The following is a 19,550-nucleotide window of genomic DNA, read 5'->3' as shown; positions in this document are numbered from 1 at the left end:
TACTTTTCTTTTTTCTGCTGATCTCTCTTTCTTTTTTTCCTCCTCAAAAAGGTGAGGAGATCACAAAGCCAGCTGAGGTCTACAGCCATATAGAGGTGTGCACAGCTGATATGCTGCCCCTATGTTTTTTTAGCTTGCCAGCCTCCTGGCTTCAGTTATTAACATCATGACTGATATGATGAGAAAGCCCAGGCAACATAAAAATGTAGATGGATTAGCTCTTTGCCCACTCCTGGTTTTGTGGGACAGAATTATGGAAGAGTCTAGCCAATGTCTCATCAATCTTCTCTTCCCTCTTTTCCCAGTGTGGCCAAGCCTTGCTCCCCAAGGAGTGGGAAGGCCACAGAGTCAAAAACACATACTTAAAAGATGCAGAAATATCAGCTGCTCGTTTTAAGAACTTTTTAAATTTTTTTTTTAGTCTGGCAAAAATGGGGATGAAAGCTTCATATTTTTCAGAATGGTATTATTTTCCCCAGAGAGATATAATGATGCTGAAATGCTGAGCTCAGCTTACCTGCCTCTGTAGCATTTAATACTAAAAAACTGGAATCTGGCCCATTGCTGCCAGAACAAAATGAGTAGCAAAACTTCCATTTAGTTCATTAGAGCGTGTCTGTGCCCACACTTTGTATTTACCCGCACAAATTTTGTGCAGCTGGAAAAGCTGTCTTTGACCTTCCCATAGTTTCTCTCCCACCTCTCCCAGCACTTTCAAACTCCATACTTGCTGCACAGAATAAAGGCTCCTCTCAATCTCCTCGGCACCACTGTCCTGTCTCTGTAATGGGATGTGACGTGAGAAGGCATGAAGCTCACCATCCTCTTTCCAATGGACAGAGTTAGTGCTGATGTGCTGATGAAGTACATTTTCACAACCAGAGATTTTGGTAATTTCACATAGGGGTCTGGAAATTCTGGATATTATCATATTGGGTTACATCAATATTGTGTTTTGCTTTAATATGAGGTAGCTATTGTGGTGGAAATTGCCAGTGCAAATAAGTAAAGCTACTGTTTGCAACCAAGAGGGTGCATATTTTCCTCTGAAATTTCCCCAATGCAGATTCTTTGTGATAGGAATATGTGTCAAGACTGCCATGAGCTGATGGCTAAAATCAGGATTAGTGCATTTTTAGTTTGTTTAGTTCGTACTTTCTCTGTGAATCCAGAGCTAGAAACTGTCTCAATTTCTCTTGAGAGTCAATGCTGCTTCCAGTTTAGCTGAAAACCCCAAATTTGGCTTCATGAAAATCCTGTCCTAATCATTGCAACATGATCACTGTTTTGCAGGAATTGCCATTGGGCACAGTGAAGCATAGCGAGGGAAGACAAAAGGGTGAGTGTGGAATATGTAATGTAATGTTCTTTGAAAATAACAAGGAGAAAACCTGTGAAACACGCTTGTTCTGGGCCACAAGAAATGTAACCGGGAAAAACTAGCATGGGAACAAAACAACCAAAAATTACTTTTTATGTATGTTTTGAACAAAAATTATTAACTGTACAGAGACTGAAGTAACAAAGTGTGTTACAATGTATATCTTGCCAAATTGCTGTAAACTGTTGAAAGATTTTCTGTAACCAAAAAGCCAATACCCTCCAGTGTGTATTTGTTTTTCTTCATGTCATGTAACCCAGCATATCCTGATTGTAGATTTTTTTTTTTTTTAAGCTGTTTTTGAGAAGGTAGCAGCAGTAAGAAATAGTAGACAGCAGTATAACTTTAAGCATGCAACATTACTGAAGAGGTAGCGGGGAAAGAATTTCCAGGGACGGTATATGTATAGCTTCAAATGTACATCTTGGAGCATATTAAAAGGTATAAACTGGTACAGAGCAGAAGGAATTCTGTTCAGCTCAGCCAGCCAAAATACAACAGACTGAACAGGAAAGCACTGAGATTTTTTAGATGCATAATGTTCTTACAAATGGCCCATGCTGTGCTAATAAAACTATTGTGACTGGGAGCTTTTGCAGTGGGAACTGACAGATGAAGCAGAGTTAAGTACTTTTTCAGACAAGCTACTACAGTAAATCATTAAAGCACACAAACAATCATCCTTCATCAGCCTGCGATTTGTTTTATAGCAATTGCAAATCGAAAACAATGTAAACAAACAAATCGACAACTAATGAACATTCCCCCACTGCTCACTGTAAATAGATCTACAACTTTAGAAGAACACTTTATCCAACACATTGTCAACTCATTGTAAACACATCTACAACTCATAAACAACTCATTACCCAGTATGTTGTCACCTCATTGCAATTAAAGTTGAATGCTAACTGTACTGCATTTCCCTGAACTGAATCAATTCAGAAGCCTGGAAGAAAATGTCTAGATGTATTAGTCCAATAAGTTTCAGGACTTTCACGAATATCTTCTCAATGTAATTGGAGTTTCTCTTGCAGTTTTTAATGTGAAAATTGAACAAAATTACATCACTTCTTATTCTAGCTCACATCTAGGTTTATTTAGTTAGACTTCCCATTTACATATAACTGTTTCTATGGAAATTTTTAAAATGAGAAAACAATTGCCCAAAAGGTTGTAAAACTCACAAGTTTCCTTGGAACGGTTTTGCATGAACTATATTTGACAATCCTATTTATTTATTTATTTATTTACTTCCTACGCTTCTTGAAATATCTACCTTATTTTTAAAGCATGGTAAATATTAATTTGGATGTGATGCAGACTTCAACTCCTTTTAAAAATAGATTTGCTATTGAAAAATCCATTTACCTTGAAAAAAAAATCCGTGAAAATAGCATTCTTAACTCGTTTCTCAGCTCTTATCTAACTTGTAAATTTTATAGGTTTTCTATTATAAAAAAATGCCCTACTTATTAACTCGGTTTACAATAAGAAAGTTGAAATCTTTTCATCCAGTTTACGCATTATATACAGCAACACAAATTCAATTACTGCATCTAAGAGATATTAAAAAGTAACCTTTATGCATGGTAGATATAAAATCTGAAGATTAGTCCTGTGACAACTTCTGCATTTAAGAGCAAACTTCATGTTCATTAGGTTGCTGTTTAGGGCGTAATTTATGAGAACTGGAAGTATCTGCCATTGTTTCCATGAACTCTTCAGCTGGGCTGTATGCACACAATCTGCTGCTTCTTTGTAAACAATCTAAATCCTCTGGGGCAAGGACTGTCTTTTTCCTCCATGTTTACACAGTGTTTAGTACAGAATAACCTAATGCTCTACAGGGCTAGAGTACTACACATAATTATGAATACATGTAGTAGGCAAATGCATTCAGTAATGGATTACTGGATGATTATAATCACATTTTAAGAACAAACTTTTGAGTTTCTGATATGCAAGATTTCTACTGAGCTTTTCAATTCGTTTTAGAATCACTGGTTTTTGTTATATGATGGAGTATGGTGGCAAGATTGGAGAGCCTGGCTTGCAATGTTATTGCACACAGGATACCAAGTTTAATCTTCTCCATCGTTTCACAAATAAGATTTTTTAAAATGTCATTTTGCAGAATGGATGTTATTGTTATCTTCTATGTTAGACTGTTTAAGATCTCTCTTTTATATGTATTACTCTCACATGTCACCTTGGCATCCAAATAGCTTGCAATACATAAATTGTTTGATGAGTGTGGAATGCCAGAAACAAATTAAACTGGGATAAGTAGAAAAGACACTCCATGTACAGAATATGTTATTTCTCGCTGTCCTTTTTTCAGCACCTTTTTAGACAGTATGAGAAGCTTCAGTCACTTTTGGAGATATGTGCAACTCACCGCTTTCTTGCCGAAGGAAAACCATCAACAGTTGCACTAGCTACTAAAAGCATCTCCTTATAGCAAGCCAGGCAGCTGTCTCACAGTTTTTAATATTGAGGTTTCCTTCTTGAAATGTCACTTATCTCTGACAATATACTTAAATACTGGTCTCTCAACAGTCTTCTCTTTTGGGGAAAAAGGTGAGCTAGAGTAGTAAAACGGTAGAAGCATTTTATATGTTCGGATTTCAATACCTTCATCCAGTCTGGTCTTAGCGGGCAAATGTTATGTTGATGTCATAGATCTATGGTGAGAGAAAAAGATCAGTAGTTAATAATTCTGTTTGTAAACCTGTCACTGATTAGAAAGTACAGTTTTTCTACAATTAAGAAAGTTTACAAGGACTCAAAGTTGGTTGTTTCACTTGTGCCTAAATGAGTTAGGAATGAATGTAGAGTGGCTGAAGTTAATGATAATTTGGGATGGTCAAAGGATGATTTTTTATATATATATCTGTATCTATGTCTGTATTACAGATATGAACTCACTTTCAGCAAAGTGAGTTCATTCTGAAATTTCCAGGGTAGTACTGAGAGCTGAAAAGGCCTTACTCATCACTTTTTGGCTGACTTTTTTTCCCACTCAAATGTGAACTATGCAAATGAGAACACATAACTTTTTCTTCCTAATTAGGCCTAATGTAGGCCTTTTGAACTCTGAAAGTTATTTATTAAATATAAATAGTCAAGCTGATACAACTATGAAAAATTTTTAAAAAAGCAAAGTATTCAATAAATATTTCAGTTTAAATTTGGAAAGACGCTTCATGTGATATCGGCATCTCATTAAGCTAGCTTAAGTATTTTCTAGGCCAATGGTTATGAGACAGAATCCTGTCTTTTTTAGGACATGTCATGACTATAGTTTTCTGGCAAAATAGAAAGAAATGGAAACTTGTTTTTGTAGTGAAAACTGTATGCAACGCACTGGTTTTTAATCAAATGTATCATAAAACATTGAAACAATTTACCCAAGGATGTGATGTTGTCCCCAAGACATAAGCCTAAGAGCAGGGTTATATTTCTGTTTAAAAGTAATTTAACTCAATCAGCTATTATGGTCTGGATGAGGGAATTCTGTAATTGTTTTTCGAAGCAGATAAGGCTACTTTTTCAAGTGGTTAATTCTGACCCTGATTGATAGTAGGTCATATTACCCTTAAAAAACACCAAGAAACTTAGAGTTGAATATATATAACAGTTTATGAAATAAAATAAATAAATAAATAAATACCAACAAAAAAGTAGAGTTGTTTTACTCAGGTTATATTGAAGCCAGAAACAGTGCTTTGCAAATCAAGAGTTTTCTTGTAACACGTATTATTTACTCACTATAGCTTTTCATTTATTCATATGTTTACTTACATATCATTGGATGTAGGTATTCTGTGCCACTGAAAATATCATAACCTCTGTGTTGTTCATTCTAAAATAGCTTGACAAAGGAGAGAAAATAAACCAGAATTATAATAAATCCAGGGAAGGGAACTTCTCAGAGAGGAGTTAAGTTTTCACTTAACTGCTTTTTCATGACACTGTCATTTTCTTTTCTCAGTAGGGCTGAGCAACCCACTGGAAAGAAATCAATCACTTATTTTAAAATTGCACAAGTCTTCAAATACATTTGTGTTTTTACTCTGTCAGTTCTATAAACTGTGCAAAAAAAAAGAATTTTTTTTTGCCAGTTTGGCAAAATTAAGAGAAATATTATTCAACCACCAAAATATTTATATGTCTACACCAAGCCCACATCAATGGCAAATTACTCTTTCACCTCAGAAAGCTTTTGATCCAGCCCCTAATATTTACCAAACTTTTACTATGACTCCAGAAGCCTCTTTCCTGTTGCTTAAAATTATTTTAAAATTTTGAATCAACTACAGTGTTTTCCATTAGAAATAGAGTTCCTATCTTTGGCACAGGTTTTTTCTCAAACTTTTAAACAAAAAAGTCCTTTGATTAAAACCCGGCTCTTTCACAAGTTTTGTTTTATCTATTAAGTGTAATTGTATTTCCTTTTTCTAACAACACAGGAGGTCTAGAGCAAATCCAGAAACCTTTAGGACAAGTGATCTCTATTTTCCTTAACATGTCTCCAAATTGTCTCTGTTGTGTTGGACAAAATATTTACATCTCTTTTGTCTGTAGACTTGGTACCATCAGAGACACAAATTTATTTTGAATGTAGTGTCTAAATTCTATTTTGAAGTCCCAGAATTCCAAGATTCTACCAGTATTTAGCAGATAGATACCTCCTTTCTTTCCACTCACTTATGTGAACTGGAAGACAAATGTATATACATGTTTTTCTATTATTTAATGGATTTAACAATTTAAAATCACTGATATGTTGTATAGAAAAAATACAGTGAATATTTCATAAAGTACTAAGCTTACCCAGGATTGTGTCAACAGATACAGAGCTCTTGAAGGTAAAATAAATCTCCAGTACTAACAGTGAATACCTTACTGAGGTGGATTCTCAGTGACGCACATGATGCTGTGCAGCTTCTTAGTCAAGGTTGAATACCTTCCTAAAAGATTTCAAAAGAAATGCTAGATTTGATGGAGAAATAACTGTGTGTCATGTGAAAGATACTGTTTTAGATGAGAAATTACAGCAGATCAAAATGTGCCTTCTGACTAAAATCTTTGAGAAAAGCAATTTTGACTTTCCCATACATCAGCAACAATACTGAATGTTGTTCACTGAGAAGGCAGTACAAGGCAGTTGAGAGTTTAGATATTCCCTCATCAGCCAGCTGCTTCTTCAGGATCTTGAGCAGATATTGCAGATGTACTCTTTATTGAAAGGTGTAAGGAAAAGGTAGGTGACAGCAATCACCATGTAACATCAGAATCCAGATTTGCTACACACAAAAGAAATCAGGCCTGAAAATCCACCTTATTCTAGCTCCAATAGACTTAAGTCCCTATGTGTTGTCCATGTATTCACATTCTGAATTGTCTTTATTTTCATCTGGATTAAACACTAAGGAAGGAAAACAAGATCTCCTTAAGAGCAGAGCATGTGTCTTTCCTACTAGTCTCTATCAGCTTTGTCTTACAATAATAGCCGGTGTTGTAGGAGAAGATACAGCGCATAGAAAAATATACTACTTACATGGGTTCACATTTCTAGTTTATCACCCATTTTGATCCAACTTGTATGCCACAGATCAGGCCCTGCCATTGAAAAGTCTCTGCTGCAGAACTGCCTGTGGATAGAAAACAAAAACAACCCAGCTGTGCTGGACACATTTTTATCATTCCTGGCAGTGAAAATGAATAGATGACAGCTCTGCATAGATTGCTTAGCCACCACAAACAAGAGAAAGAGCTGAGGAGGATATTCTACTGCTTCATCACGTCAGCTTCCTAGAAATGTTTACTTCCTTCTTCCTAAAATTTCAATGTTTTCCCTCCCTTCCCGATGTTTTGAAGCTCAGATTACCTATGCCTCGCTTCTTGCCCTTCAATAACTTCTACAATGCATGTGGGGAGCAGTTTCCTCAGCTCAATGTTCATGAGCCTGGAAATCTTCAACAGTGGATTGCTTTTGTTTATACAGGTTATTACAGGCAGAAAGATGAAGTCTGCCGTCCTGTTGGAAAGTTAAGTTCTTCAATATCTACATCATCTATGCCTTTTCCCTACCAAAGGGAATGTCTTGGAACATGAAAAGATAATTCTGAAAAAAAATCCTGTTTCAATATACTGGAAATTTATGAACTTGTTAGGAATAGTGTTGACCACCAAAAAGCCTTTTTTTCTTCTGGTGGCAATGCCTTACTCTGAGAGACAGAGAAAGAAACAAAAAACAATTTAAAAAAATGCTTTCATATTTCCCTCAAATGGGTCTGAAACAAAACTACAGAATCCAATCCCCCCAAAGCACTGAGATTTGGAATCCAAACCTGGCTTCAAACTTTCATTATGGTCTACTTTAGAAAAGACATGCCACCAACATTTGATCGTATCATAATATGAATCTCAGCTTAGTATCATCTTGCTTGTCTGCACTGTTTACATGACCTGGATTTCTCTCCATTTCAGCATTGTCTGTCATGTCAACACTTTGTATGTCAAATGGACAACACCCATCCCACCAAATTTACGTACGACACTTAAATTAAAAAAAGGATTCCACCCCTTTTCTTGTCCCCTTCAGACAAAGATGGTCTTGGAGTGGATGAGGCAAGGGGAGTGGTCATGAGCACATATTATTTGCAGCTAGTTAACATGTGAGCAAGTGTATAGATAAGGATTAAATAAGGAAAACTATGTAGATAAGGATTTCATTCATCGGGATGAACAAGATGTTTGAACCATTCACCTAGGCAGCACCAGTACTGTGGTGTGTGGTCCCATAGCCAATGAAATAGTCATGGCTGCAGAGCTTCCTCAGTTAAACTGGGGATGTTAAATTAGGGGTACATCCATGCTGATAGCAGGCCCTGGAGGATTCAAGAACAGGCCAATGACTGGAGAAGGAAGCCAAGAGGCAGCTAATAAAGAATGCAGAGATAATTTACATTTTCTGGCAATCAGAAAACCTTGAACATTTCATTGCTTATAAGTAAAAGTAATACTGCAGAAAGACATTAAATTTTGCAAGAAAATCCTAATTCCAGGATTGCAGATACTGTGGAACCACAGGCTCTGAATGTAAGATGTTAGTCATACTACTACTCTTTCCTTTAAAAAAAAATTTACCTATCTCTTCTCTTATTTTTATTTTGTGATGATTTACATTTTCCTGTTATGAACTTGGTTTTGCTGTCTCTCTGTTATTATAATCTCATATTTAGCCTTGAAGATATGTGACTTCTATTTCATCAGTTTTTATTACAAATACTCATAGCATCTGCCAGAAGGCAGTGAAGTTTCTTTCAGCTAGGCTTTGTTTTACCTTTACCATTTTGCCTGCAACGTCCTCCTGAGCATATGTTTGGCATTGTTCTGTACTTTAACCTCTTCTAAATTCTTACCTTCATTCATCACTAGTATAATAATCCAGCCAAGAATCTAGCCATTTCCCATAGGAGACTGTTTGGATTTTTATATTTCGTAAGCAACGCCCTGGGATAAGAATTTGTATTATCTCTGTTTAAAGCTGAAATAAATAAATACACTATACATAAGTGCATTGGTTTGAACAATAAATATATAGCCCAACTTATATATATATATTTTTTATCCCCCCAAAAGCTACTTGAGCCTTTTATCTATTCCAGGCTGGCCAAACATTTCAAATGTTCTGAGTGAAATCCTGACCCATTGAAACCAATAACTTAATTCCCAGAATTAGAATTTCACATGTATTTGCTTTATTTTATTTCACAGTAAGAAGTTTTAAGCAATCTGAATTATGTCATAACATTGACTTTGTGGCGTCAGTATTAAATTCCTTATTAGGACATATGCTTGCTTTATTTGCTTGCCACAGTAAGAAGAATTTAGTCCTGTTTTATACAGCTGGTGTAATTTAGGTACTATGAGCTGACTTTTTTTTCAGGTTTGTAGCAACCAGGAAAGATATACAGGTCAACAGATTAGAAGAAACGATTCAGGGGACAGAATTAGCCAAATGCTAAAACTCCTCTCAGGGCAGGTGGAAGAGAGTGGGTAGGTGCAGGGAGCAGGATTATTTAACACCAATAATTTTACCTATTTGTGAATAGCTCTACAATAACAAGACCTCGCTGAAAAGGTATCTCCAACATATTTTAACTGAGGTTTGGAGTCAAATAACAAAAGGTGCATACGATGCTTGTGTTCTCTGATTTCCATGTTACCTGCTCAGAATGAATTGCAAATGTATGATAGGTTCCTTTTTCCTCCTGTCTGAAGCCTCAACATAAAAAAAACAAAACAAAACAAAACATTGTGGTTTGAAATTTCAGTTCAGGTAACTGAAACAAAAGGCAGAAAATTGCAGCGCTATGTGTAATAACTAAACCTCTTGTTATATGCTGCTGTATTAAATATAAAACATTTTCATTTCCTTTGTATAGGAAATGCAATAGGACCTGAAAAAGGGGTCAACCAAGTACTGTGACTCCCACTATAAAACGTGAGTGGTGCTAATATTCCTTTTTCAACTCTCATGTGACTGCAAAGAACCAAACAGATAAAATATGGCTTTCATAAAACTGGAGGTTTGGTGGAGAATTAGCATGAGAGTTGTGCAGGCGACTTGCAAACGGAAGGCTGGCCAAGAGCTCAGATTTATGCTATGAAATTTAAATGGTTTTCTCCTGAGGTTTTCTTGAAAATATCACTGCATGTGGTCATGTTGGTTTACTGGCATATTTTCCTGAGATTGTTTTCTAAGTGAAGGGGGAGGAGGAGGAGAAAGAAGCCTGTTCCTTTAAGAGACACATAACTATCAGAATGTTAGGAAAGCATATAAAAATGCATATTATAAATAGCACAAATGGGAATTTTAAACATTCAGGCATATCTAAATTTGGAATAAGGAAAAGTTAAGAAAATATGGGAAACATGGTCAGAGCAGGGTTGAAAATTCTATTTTATTTTCGATGGAGTGTTTATTGTGTCACATATTTTATCTCCGCAGATGTCAGCTGTCACACACCAACACTAGAAAATTCTAAGGATCAAAATTTCAATTCAAATGTAAGTTTACAGAGATTTCACTTGCTCACCTATCTGAGATTCAGGTTGAATTCAGACACAGGTATTTTAGTAGTCAAACTACTGGTATACCCACTACAATTTTAGTAACTCAGAAACAAGAGATCACAGTCTGAAATTAAGGAGGAAGCTTATAAGCAGTATAAGCCTATAAGCAATTCAAGCAGAATTTAATTACACAAAGGGTAGCTGAATTATGGAACACATTGCTGAAGGCAGCAATAGATGCAAGAATTATAAATCAGATCAAGAAAGAGCTCAGAGAAAGGAAATAAAAAAGTAAAACAAATCAGCCCTTTTAAAAACATCCCAGGGTTAAATGGGGCAGGCCACAGTGGACTCCAGAGTCAAGCGCTTTTCCTTTAAATGTTCCTGTGTTTCCTAAGGAAGAAACTAAATAGTCCCTCCATTGATTTCCATAATGGCTGTAGTTCAGAACCAGAAATACATGAGTGTGTCTTTTGTGCTTTACCTGTGCTTACAGAATGTTGTTGCATTTTCTTTTATTTCAAACTTCATTTACACTTGCACTGTTTTACATGACTTTGGCAGTATAAAGCAGCCATGAAGTAAGTGTAAATATGATTTATGCTCCCTTTACACTAGCAAAGTGATGTATAGTGTCCTTAGGGAATGTGAGAATCATGCCCAGTGTGTGTGAAACAGACACATAAACTCTGTTTAATTTTATTTAACAAGTACATTTCTATTTAATGGTTTTTTTATATCATTTTAAGACTCATATTCATTTCTTCTCCTTAAAGTAGACTGACAGAATTGAATTCAGCATTCTCAGTGTATAAATATTTCATTAATCCTATATATGTATAAAAAATGATGGTTTATACCTAGACGTCTAAACAGGTCACTATTAATAGATCTCTGATAATTTTTCTCACCTGTAATATTTGCAATCTTAGGAATATTAAACACAGAAATAGGTAAGTGAGGTAATGATTACTCAGGTTGATTATAGTAGCATCATTCTGATATCAAAACGAGCACTTCAAGGATGATTACTGCATAATTGATCAAGTACTCCACCAAATCCTTCATATAATTGCAGTGTTGATCTTAAGATTGATTAAAAGAAACAAAGAAATAAAACTGCTTTACATGTGATAAAATTAACTACATAGAGTCTTCTGGAAAAGTCTGTTTGTGTGATTTAAACATACACTTACAATAATTTCATGGAAAAAATTGGTGAAAAATTAGGTGCATGTATTTTTCTGCAAGTATATTCACACCTTTCTGAATGCTGGCTGTGGGAGACATTGTGGCTGAAGCTAATATTAATTGATGCTCTGGGCCTTAGTAACATGTATTGTTCAGTTGTTTGAATGTCAGCATGGAAAGAAGCCTTTGTAAGCAGCGATATTGCCTCATATCCCTTTTTAAATGCACTGATGCCTGAACTCTGATGTAAAAAAGTAGAATCAGGTGCTTGAAAAATTAAAACTTAAGGTTTTTTTTCCAATGATTTAAAATTACTTCCATAAAGATTTAAGATGCTGGCACTACAATGACTGGAATATCCATTACGTGCTTAGTAAGCTTGTACTGCACGTTTGGGATGTTATTATCATCAGTACTGATCTCTGTAGTTTCTGTGACATTCAGAAACTGGGGTGCTCAGTGTCTCAGAAAGCCAGGCCTTTAATTCTTTCCATATACAGAATATGTCCCCATACATGTCTGCGATGTAACTGAAGACAAAGAAGTAAAAAAAAAGCTTAGGACCAGTTCTTTAAAAATGGGGTGCATTGTCTTAGAAAGTATCAAACCGTAGCAGTCAAATTTAATTGTCCTGGTTTATTTGTTTGAAAAGCTGTTTATTAGTGTTTGATATTTAGTTTTAATTTCATTGTACTGAAAAATAATTAGGAGCTTTTTTTTTCTTTTTTTCCCGTATGGCAGTTATTGACTCCAAAGTGGAAACTGTTTGATTGAAACAAAAAAAATCATAATTAGTATTAAAGTTAGAGTGGAAGACCAGATTTAAAGTGGATGTGCATAGCAGCCATATTTTGCCTCATGGTTTTTTTTCCAGCAAAAAGAGATAAAGGATTAAGAAAAACCCAGAAGAATAAATAAAAGTGGAGAAACTGCTGATGCAGCCATATATGAGGAATAGCATTATTTTTAGATTTATGCATGGGAGACAAAGAAATCTATATGAGCTCCTGCCTGTATCTTCCCTCCCATCGCTTATGTTAAAAAAAAAGAAAATTAAATGTAATTGCTTTAACATCATTTTACAGAAACACTTTTTCATTCTGTCCTATTGATTTACACCTTCTCACTTTCCTCACCCTTGTCAAAACTTCATGCATGCCTCCTAAGCACAGGAACAGAAATCAGCATTGTCTTGTTTTGACTGCCATTGCTTTGCGATCTTAAATGGTCCCTCAACCCTTTTGTCAATATTTATTGATGGGATCCACAGGCGCTCTGAGTGATCCCACTCTTGAGGGGCATAAACCAATGGCAAGCTGGGAAGGGAGGGAAAGGGGGGCCTGCTCCAGGCAAAAACTGGTTAGGAAATATCAGAAAGCTCAGGAGCCATTGACAAAATGTCAAACATTTCAAATCCTTGATTGTTTCTTTGGCTGATGCCATGCTAAGCAGATCCATTAATCTACCCCTAATGCGGACACACGTACATATACATATATGCACAGTACATGCATGTACGCCCACCTATGTGCACACATACACACACAAATAGTCTGCAGGGAAATTAAGCAATGCCAATGAAACCATGTACAGAGAAAGTTCTTGGATAAATTAACAGCGCAATTACATTACATGACATGCCATAAGATGGATGAGGAAAACTTGGCTGGTATTATGTTCTGTTTTCAAATTGCAATTTATTTGAGGGTTTTAATGGATGCCTTATTAAAACATCTCAGCATTGGTCAGGTTTCAGCGTATGTCAGAGTAGCCCATGATTGATGACACCCTCTGCTGCTTCCCTTGCACATTTGCAGGGAATTTAAGCAAAGAGGGAATGAACAGAGCCTCAGATTCGTATTGATCGTGTGAAGGTGCACTGCCTGAGAGCACAGTCTAATAACATTCTCTTAGCTCAACTGCCTCACATGAAGGCATTTATTACAAGAACTGAAATGTTATATTGCTCAGGGTAAAAGAACATTGTACAAACAAAAGAGTAAACAATGAAGAAGAGAGAGAAGGAGAGAAAAAGAGAAAGAAAGAAATATAAATGTATAACTTTAAGCAATGAAGTGCTATTATCTCCTAAGAGCATATTTCAGACAGCCAAAAGAATGATGAATTTAACTGTTTTCTCTGTGTAGATGTAAGAAAATCTACTGAGGAAAAACTGGAGACAGCGATTTCCTTTTTTTTTATGCATCTCATTTAGACGAGATCCTGTGATTATATTGGTAGCAATGAGGGTGGAGGTCAGAGCTAAACACAGTTAGGATTTCAAACACCAAAATGGATAGTTTGACATTAATCATTTGACCATCCAATGTCTTTCTTCATCACTTTAAGTACTATATACTGTAGTTAATCGATCTGACCATCACCCATTTGATAAGCGAAAAGCACTTGTACCTAACCTGTGTAAATCTTAAAGAATCCCCCACGCTTTTAGAGGGCAGCTTCTTGATAGATTCGGATTAGATCCTCATAATATAAGAAACATTTCCTCTTGTGCTGTGAGATTTGTAAGATACCTGATTGAAAAAGAGGAAATTTCCATGATCTCAAACTGCAAATGCACTGTTGGCTTTTACCTCCCAAAACACCCTTTTAAAGAAATCCACATAAGTACTTCATCACATCAGCAATGTTTGGTTAACTGATAAATTTTTTTTTCATTGTAAATGGAGTCAAGCTGAAGGTAAAATGAGATAATCAACTACAGATGAGGTAGAGTAGAAATACCCTTGCCCCTAGGTACCTCAAAAACACAATACTGATTACAAATAAAAATTCAGGTTGAGCATTAGAGTCCAATTCTTTCAGATGCTGAGTACTTGTCAGTATCGCTACTGTAGCTGTACCCCATTCATTTTTACTTTCTCTTGGCCTGCAGGAAGCACTCAGTATCATCCATGATCAGATCTCCAAAACACTCCCCAAATATCTATGCTTGGGGCTTGGTTAAGTACTGTCTCACGTCTCTCATCACTGCCTCTGGTTGTTTGCAACTCTGATACCATTCCAGTTTCAATTCCAGGTCTAAAAGATTATTTGTTTGACCTGCCTTGCTCGTCATTATCTGAGCTGCTAATTTTATTATTCTGTTAGCACCCTGGGCTGCATGGTATAAAGTGGCACTATAAAAGTGTAGTTTGATTATATTGGAATCATTCAGCATCACAGGCTCAGCAAACAAAATGCAGCACTCCCACCCACACTGCTATGATAGCAAAGAAGAGGCCATAAAGAAGAGGGGGAAGGGAGGATAAAAGCTGTAAGAAGGATAAATAAGAATAAAAAAGCCAGTGCAGTCGAGGAGCTTTACAAATTCTCTCAGGTTAGAGTTGGACAAATTTTCTGTGAGCCTTTCTGAGTTATCCTGTAGTCAAAGCATTTTTTAAATTAAATAATATTAATAACTCTAAAAAAATCAGAAATCTGCAAAACTTTTGCTGACTAGAAACGAAGTAAGAAATCTCTAAGTCTCTAATTCTTAGGATTAACTTATAAAAAGATGACCAGGACAATTTAGAAACCTTGGTCACAGCATCAGGTCTTGGTCTGAACTTACAGAACTCACTGTGCTTTTATTATTTTCTATTTGATGTTCCCACTTCTTTCTGCGATAGCTTCACCAGCTTTTTTCCATCTGTTTTTTAAATATCTCCACTTGGATGTGCATCTTAAACAATCAAATCACAACTTACTTCTGTAAGTTTATTTTAAATATAGACAGGGTCCTTTAACATTCCCCAGATTTACTTTTTGAAGTATTGAATTCAGAATAATTACTGGATTCTCCTGCTGTTGTTTCTGAGCTTTTTGTCTTTCCTTCACCCCCATCTTTTACTTTCTAGGTAGCTGACAAAGCTGATTTGAACTTCTAAAAGGAAAAAAGCTGAATTTTAGCTTTTTATGTTTGTAGTCCACACTATTCTTGATACTGCAGACCTGATGTTTGTTTCATTGTTGGAGAAGCACTAAAATGGCTGCCTCGTGTTGCAGGCATTTTATAGCATAAGAAAAATGGTTTCTGAAACAGAAGAGTTCATATACTTAAATGAGAAAACTTACCCTTGTGATTAGCCTCCTGTGACCGTTTCAGATCAGTACACGTATCACCTGAGCAAGACATGCATAGGAAACCTAGCCAAATCATAAACCTGGTCGTGATCGTCAAAACAATTCCATATTGAGAACCATGGTTTTCAAATATTTTCAAGCTAACATAATTCAATTTCAACCATATTTATGTAGATGAAACATAGTAGAGATTGAATGTTAATAAACTTTGACTTTCTCATTAATAAGAATTGAAAATCTCATACTAAGTGTACCTTAGAAGATGCAGTTCCAATAATTCCAATTCTTGCAAGTCACTTTGCTCTCAGCTTCTTGATTAAAAGCAGTAACCATGTCTATTATAGCTAAGATAAATAAACAGATATTTTCTGGCAGTTTAGTGCACAAATGCAACCTCCTAACCCTCACCATCAAAAGGTCAAAAGCTGCAAAACCTAGTCCATTAACCTCTGTAAATGGTTGTGATATTAAAAACTGACTCTCAATATCCAAGGGTCATGATCTAGTGCAATAACGATCAGCAATAAAGAATTATGGCTATAGTACATTATCCATCTATAAAACGGCCATTTATGACACCAGCACACTGGCTATCTGTAACAGGAATGGACCGCCCCTTTCTAAGAATCATTGCACACTTTCAATTATAGGGTTATGATATAAGCTGTGAAAACTTATCAAGTTTTAAAACAGAGCACAGAACTACTTTCTGTATATTTAACAAAACAGAAGAAAAACCCACAGGCTAATGCAGCTTAGTACAAAATAACAGTTTAAAAGATTGTTCTCAACCTACTATTCTGTGCTGCAGCATAGAAATTTCAGATTTAATTAGATATCACCCCATTACCAGAGATCCATGGATAGGTAAAAGTCTATCAAGATGCAGAGGGGCTCTTTCAAGATAAGGGTCAGCTACTTTGTGCTTGTAGCAACCTTTTTTGGCTGTTAAACAGAACTGTAGCCTTCCAAGCAAAGCAAGGTGTTTGAGAAAGTTGCTGAGAGAAAAAAAAACAACAAACAACACCTGATGATCAGTAAAAAGATGTGGCTCTGAAAAGAAATAGCAAGACATATACAGCAACCATACTTTTAGTGGTGTAAACATCTTTTTAATGACAAAAAGTCTATTTTCGGCGCAAGAAGGTGGGGGGGATGACAATTTAAGAAATATGATAAATAAATGCGAGACAATTTGTGAATTTTTTAGAACGTTAAAAAACAACTGTCAGAACAGGTCAAAAATCTTTGCTACATGATATATATATGTACAAATATATATGGATGGATAGGAGACTTTTTTATTTGCATGATGTCTGTTTAAATTGCTGAGATGTCTTATCTGTAGAAACCTAGGCCAGCGAGTTATTTAATCAATCACTAAAACTTTGATGACACATTAGCTTGGAAGACCTGCAAAAATCCAACCCACTCTCCCTTTTAGAGAGCAGCTGGTCTTACTAATTAAAATGGAAAAACTCCATCCATCTTCATTTACAGAGAAGTCACCCAGACAGAGACAGAACTTCAGCACCCTATTGTAGTTTCACAGGATGTCTGAAAGGGCCAGAGAGGAAGTAGAAAATATCCATTATTTTAATTTTGACAACAGATACAGAGAAGACTTTTATTTGTAATTAGATGTGAGAGCTTATCAAAGCTAAAAGCAAGTAACATACCAATTTTGTTTACTCTTTCTTTTTCCTTTACATTTAATGAATAATTTACCCAACTCTGGAGTCAACAGCTCCCTCTCAGGAATGGAATTAACTACACCTACATTGTCTTGCCATTTTGTTCCAGTCACTGAAAAATAAGGAAACATGAGGGCATTAAAATATGATGCGGATTTTAAATGAGTCTGTATTCATTTAAGTATTTGTTAGAGAAAGGCTTTTTTTTTCCTGTAGTTTGTAGTAATAATAAAATCTCTGCTAGAATAATTCTTATGTGCTCTTTCCTGCTTCTGTGCTACCAATGATCTTTTCAATTGTTTTCTTCATCTATGAAACAGAAGAAACATGGAGAACTAAGCAGGTCTATTTACTTACTGAGATATGACTAGATTCAGGGTGGCACTGGGACCCAGAAGTATAGTCTCTACTTATAAAGTGGTTAAGATGAAAATTATCTACAGCACTTAGTCTTCTGGAGAACCTACCTTTGGCCAATGTTGCCTGCAGAGAGCAGAGAGGTAGTGAGAGAGGGTACCTTGAGATATTGAGACACTGTGATACCAAACAGATCAAAAGTAGGCTACATTTCAGCTTATGGCTGCCTTCTGCATAAATAGGATCGCATGAACAGCAGCAACTTTTGCCCCTTCCAGGTGTCTCCACAGTGTAGGCCCTGAAGATAGAGGTCTCTGGAATGTGCATCCTCTTATGGCAGTGGAGGCCAGTTCATCTTCTGTTCTCCAGTCCTTTGTGCTGAAAGGGAAAGAATAGAGCTTATAGCATGTTGAGTTCAGTGGCCACAAAGAAATGACTTTATTAATGAGATTCGATACTATGTATTTTACCAGCTGAACACCTCATTTTCAATGGGCTTAACAGCCGGCAAGCTCTGGAGGATGCTTTAGAGCATCTTTTCCCTTCTCCCTGTGCAACAGTTTCCTGCCAGGCTGGCCCAGCCTATGGACAGTGTGCCAAATCTCCTTCATTAAGGGATGCTAAAACACCACATGTCAGAATCTGTCTTCTACTACTGTGGTTAATAAAAATGTTAAAGCATAACTTTCAGATGTTGTCATCTTTCCCAGAAATGGGCTTATTTTCACTCATAGTATCACATCAGCTTTTGCCCTAATTCAAGTACTAAGCGAGGCAGACACATGTAAATAAAATGTCACGATGCACATGCACAGGGTGCACAAACAAACTTCATTTGGGTATCTATCATCTTCTACGTTTCACATGCAGGTTGTCTTTGAAACCTTAATACATTTTAAATATGTTTTTCTATGAAGTACATGCTTATTTATCCTGCTTCATGCCTTTTTGTCACTCCTTGATTTTCTTAGCCCTACTGAAATGTGGGGAAAAATATCTTTTATTCTAAAATATCAGGGCCTAAAATAATGTAAAAGATATCTATAAATTTTTAAACTGTAAGAAACAGATTTTCCTTGAATATTTTTCTGTCACATAATTATAATTTCCAAAGTGTGGACCAACTAAATGGTTACACATTATTGGTTGTGTTCATTGTTTTTTACCAGTTTTATAGGCAAGAAGGAACATAAAGTCTTTGGTATGATCTGCCTAAAGTAGCAAGTGTTCAGTTGTTTAAGTTACATGAGTTGTTTAAATTTCTTACTGGTGATAAGTTGTATGGCTCCATAAGAGAGACCATCCTCATTCTGATGGAATAGTTTGAGTCAGCTAAGTTATGACTCTAGTCCTGTCCTAAACAGATCCTGACATTGTTATGTCAGTTGATATTTAGGGTTTGTGTTTTCAAAATAGAGTAGTTTTGGTGATTTTACCTATAAAAGTACATTCCAGTAACAAATTTACTTGCAACTATTGTGCACATGGAAATTTTGACAAGCATAGTTCATAGTTTTGGTTCTTTCAAAGTATTTGTAGGAAGAGCTTCCTGAGTTTATTAAATTCTTCAAAAATGTTGCATCATGACCAGCTAGTACACCTGACTTGTCATGTTAATTATTTACTGAAAAGGTAAATGTTTGTCTTTGTCCAGTTCATTTGCATCATATTACTTTGTACAGACATTCCTCTCAGCAGTAATGTGTTCAGGACTTATCTTAACCTTTCCATCTGTTTCTTTATTTAGGTGA

The sequence above is a fragment of the Calonectris borealis genome, chromosome 5 (genome assembly GCF_964195595.1).
Source record: "Calonectris borealis chromosome 5, bCalBor7.hap1.2, whole genome shotgun sequence".
NCBI classification, from domain to species: Eukaryota; Metazoa; Chordata; class Aves; order Procellariiformes; family Procellariidae; genus Calonectris; species Calonectris borealis.
The sequence above is the reverse complement of the archived record's forward strand: the minus strand, read 5'-3'. Positions refer to the sequence as shown.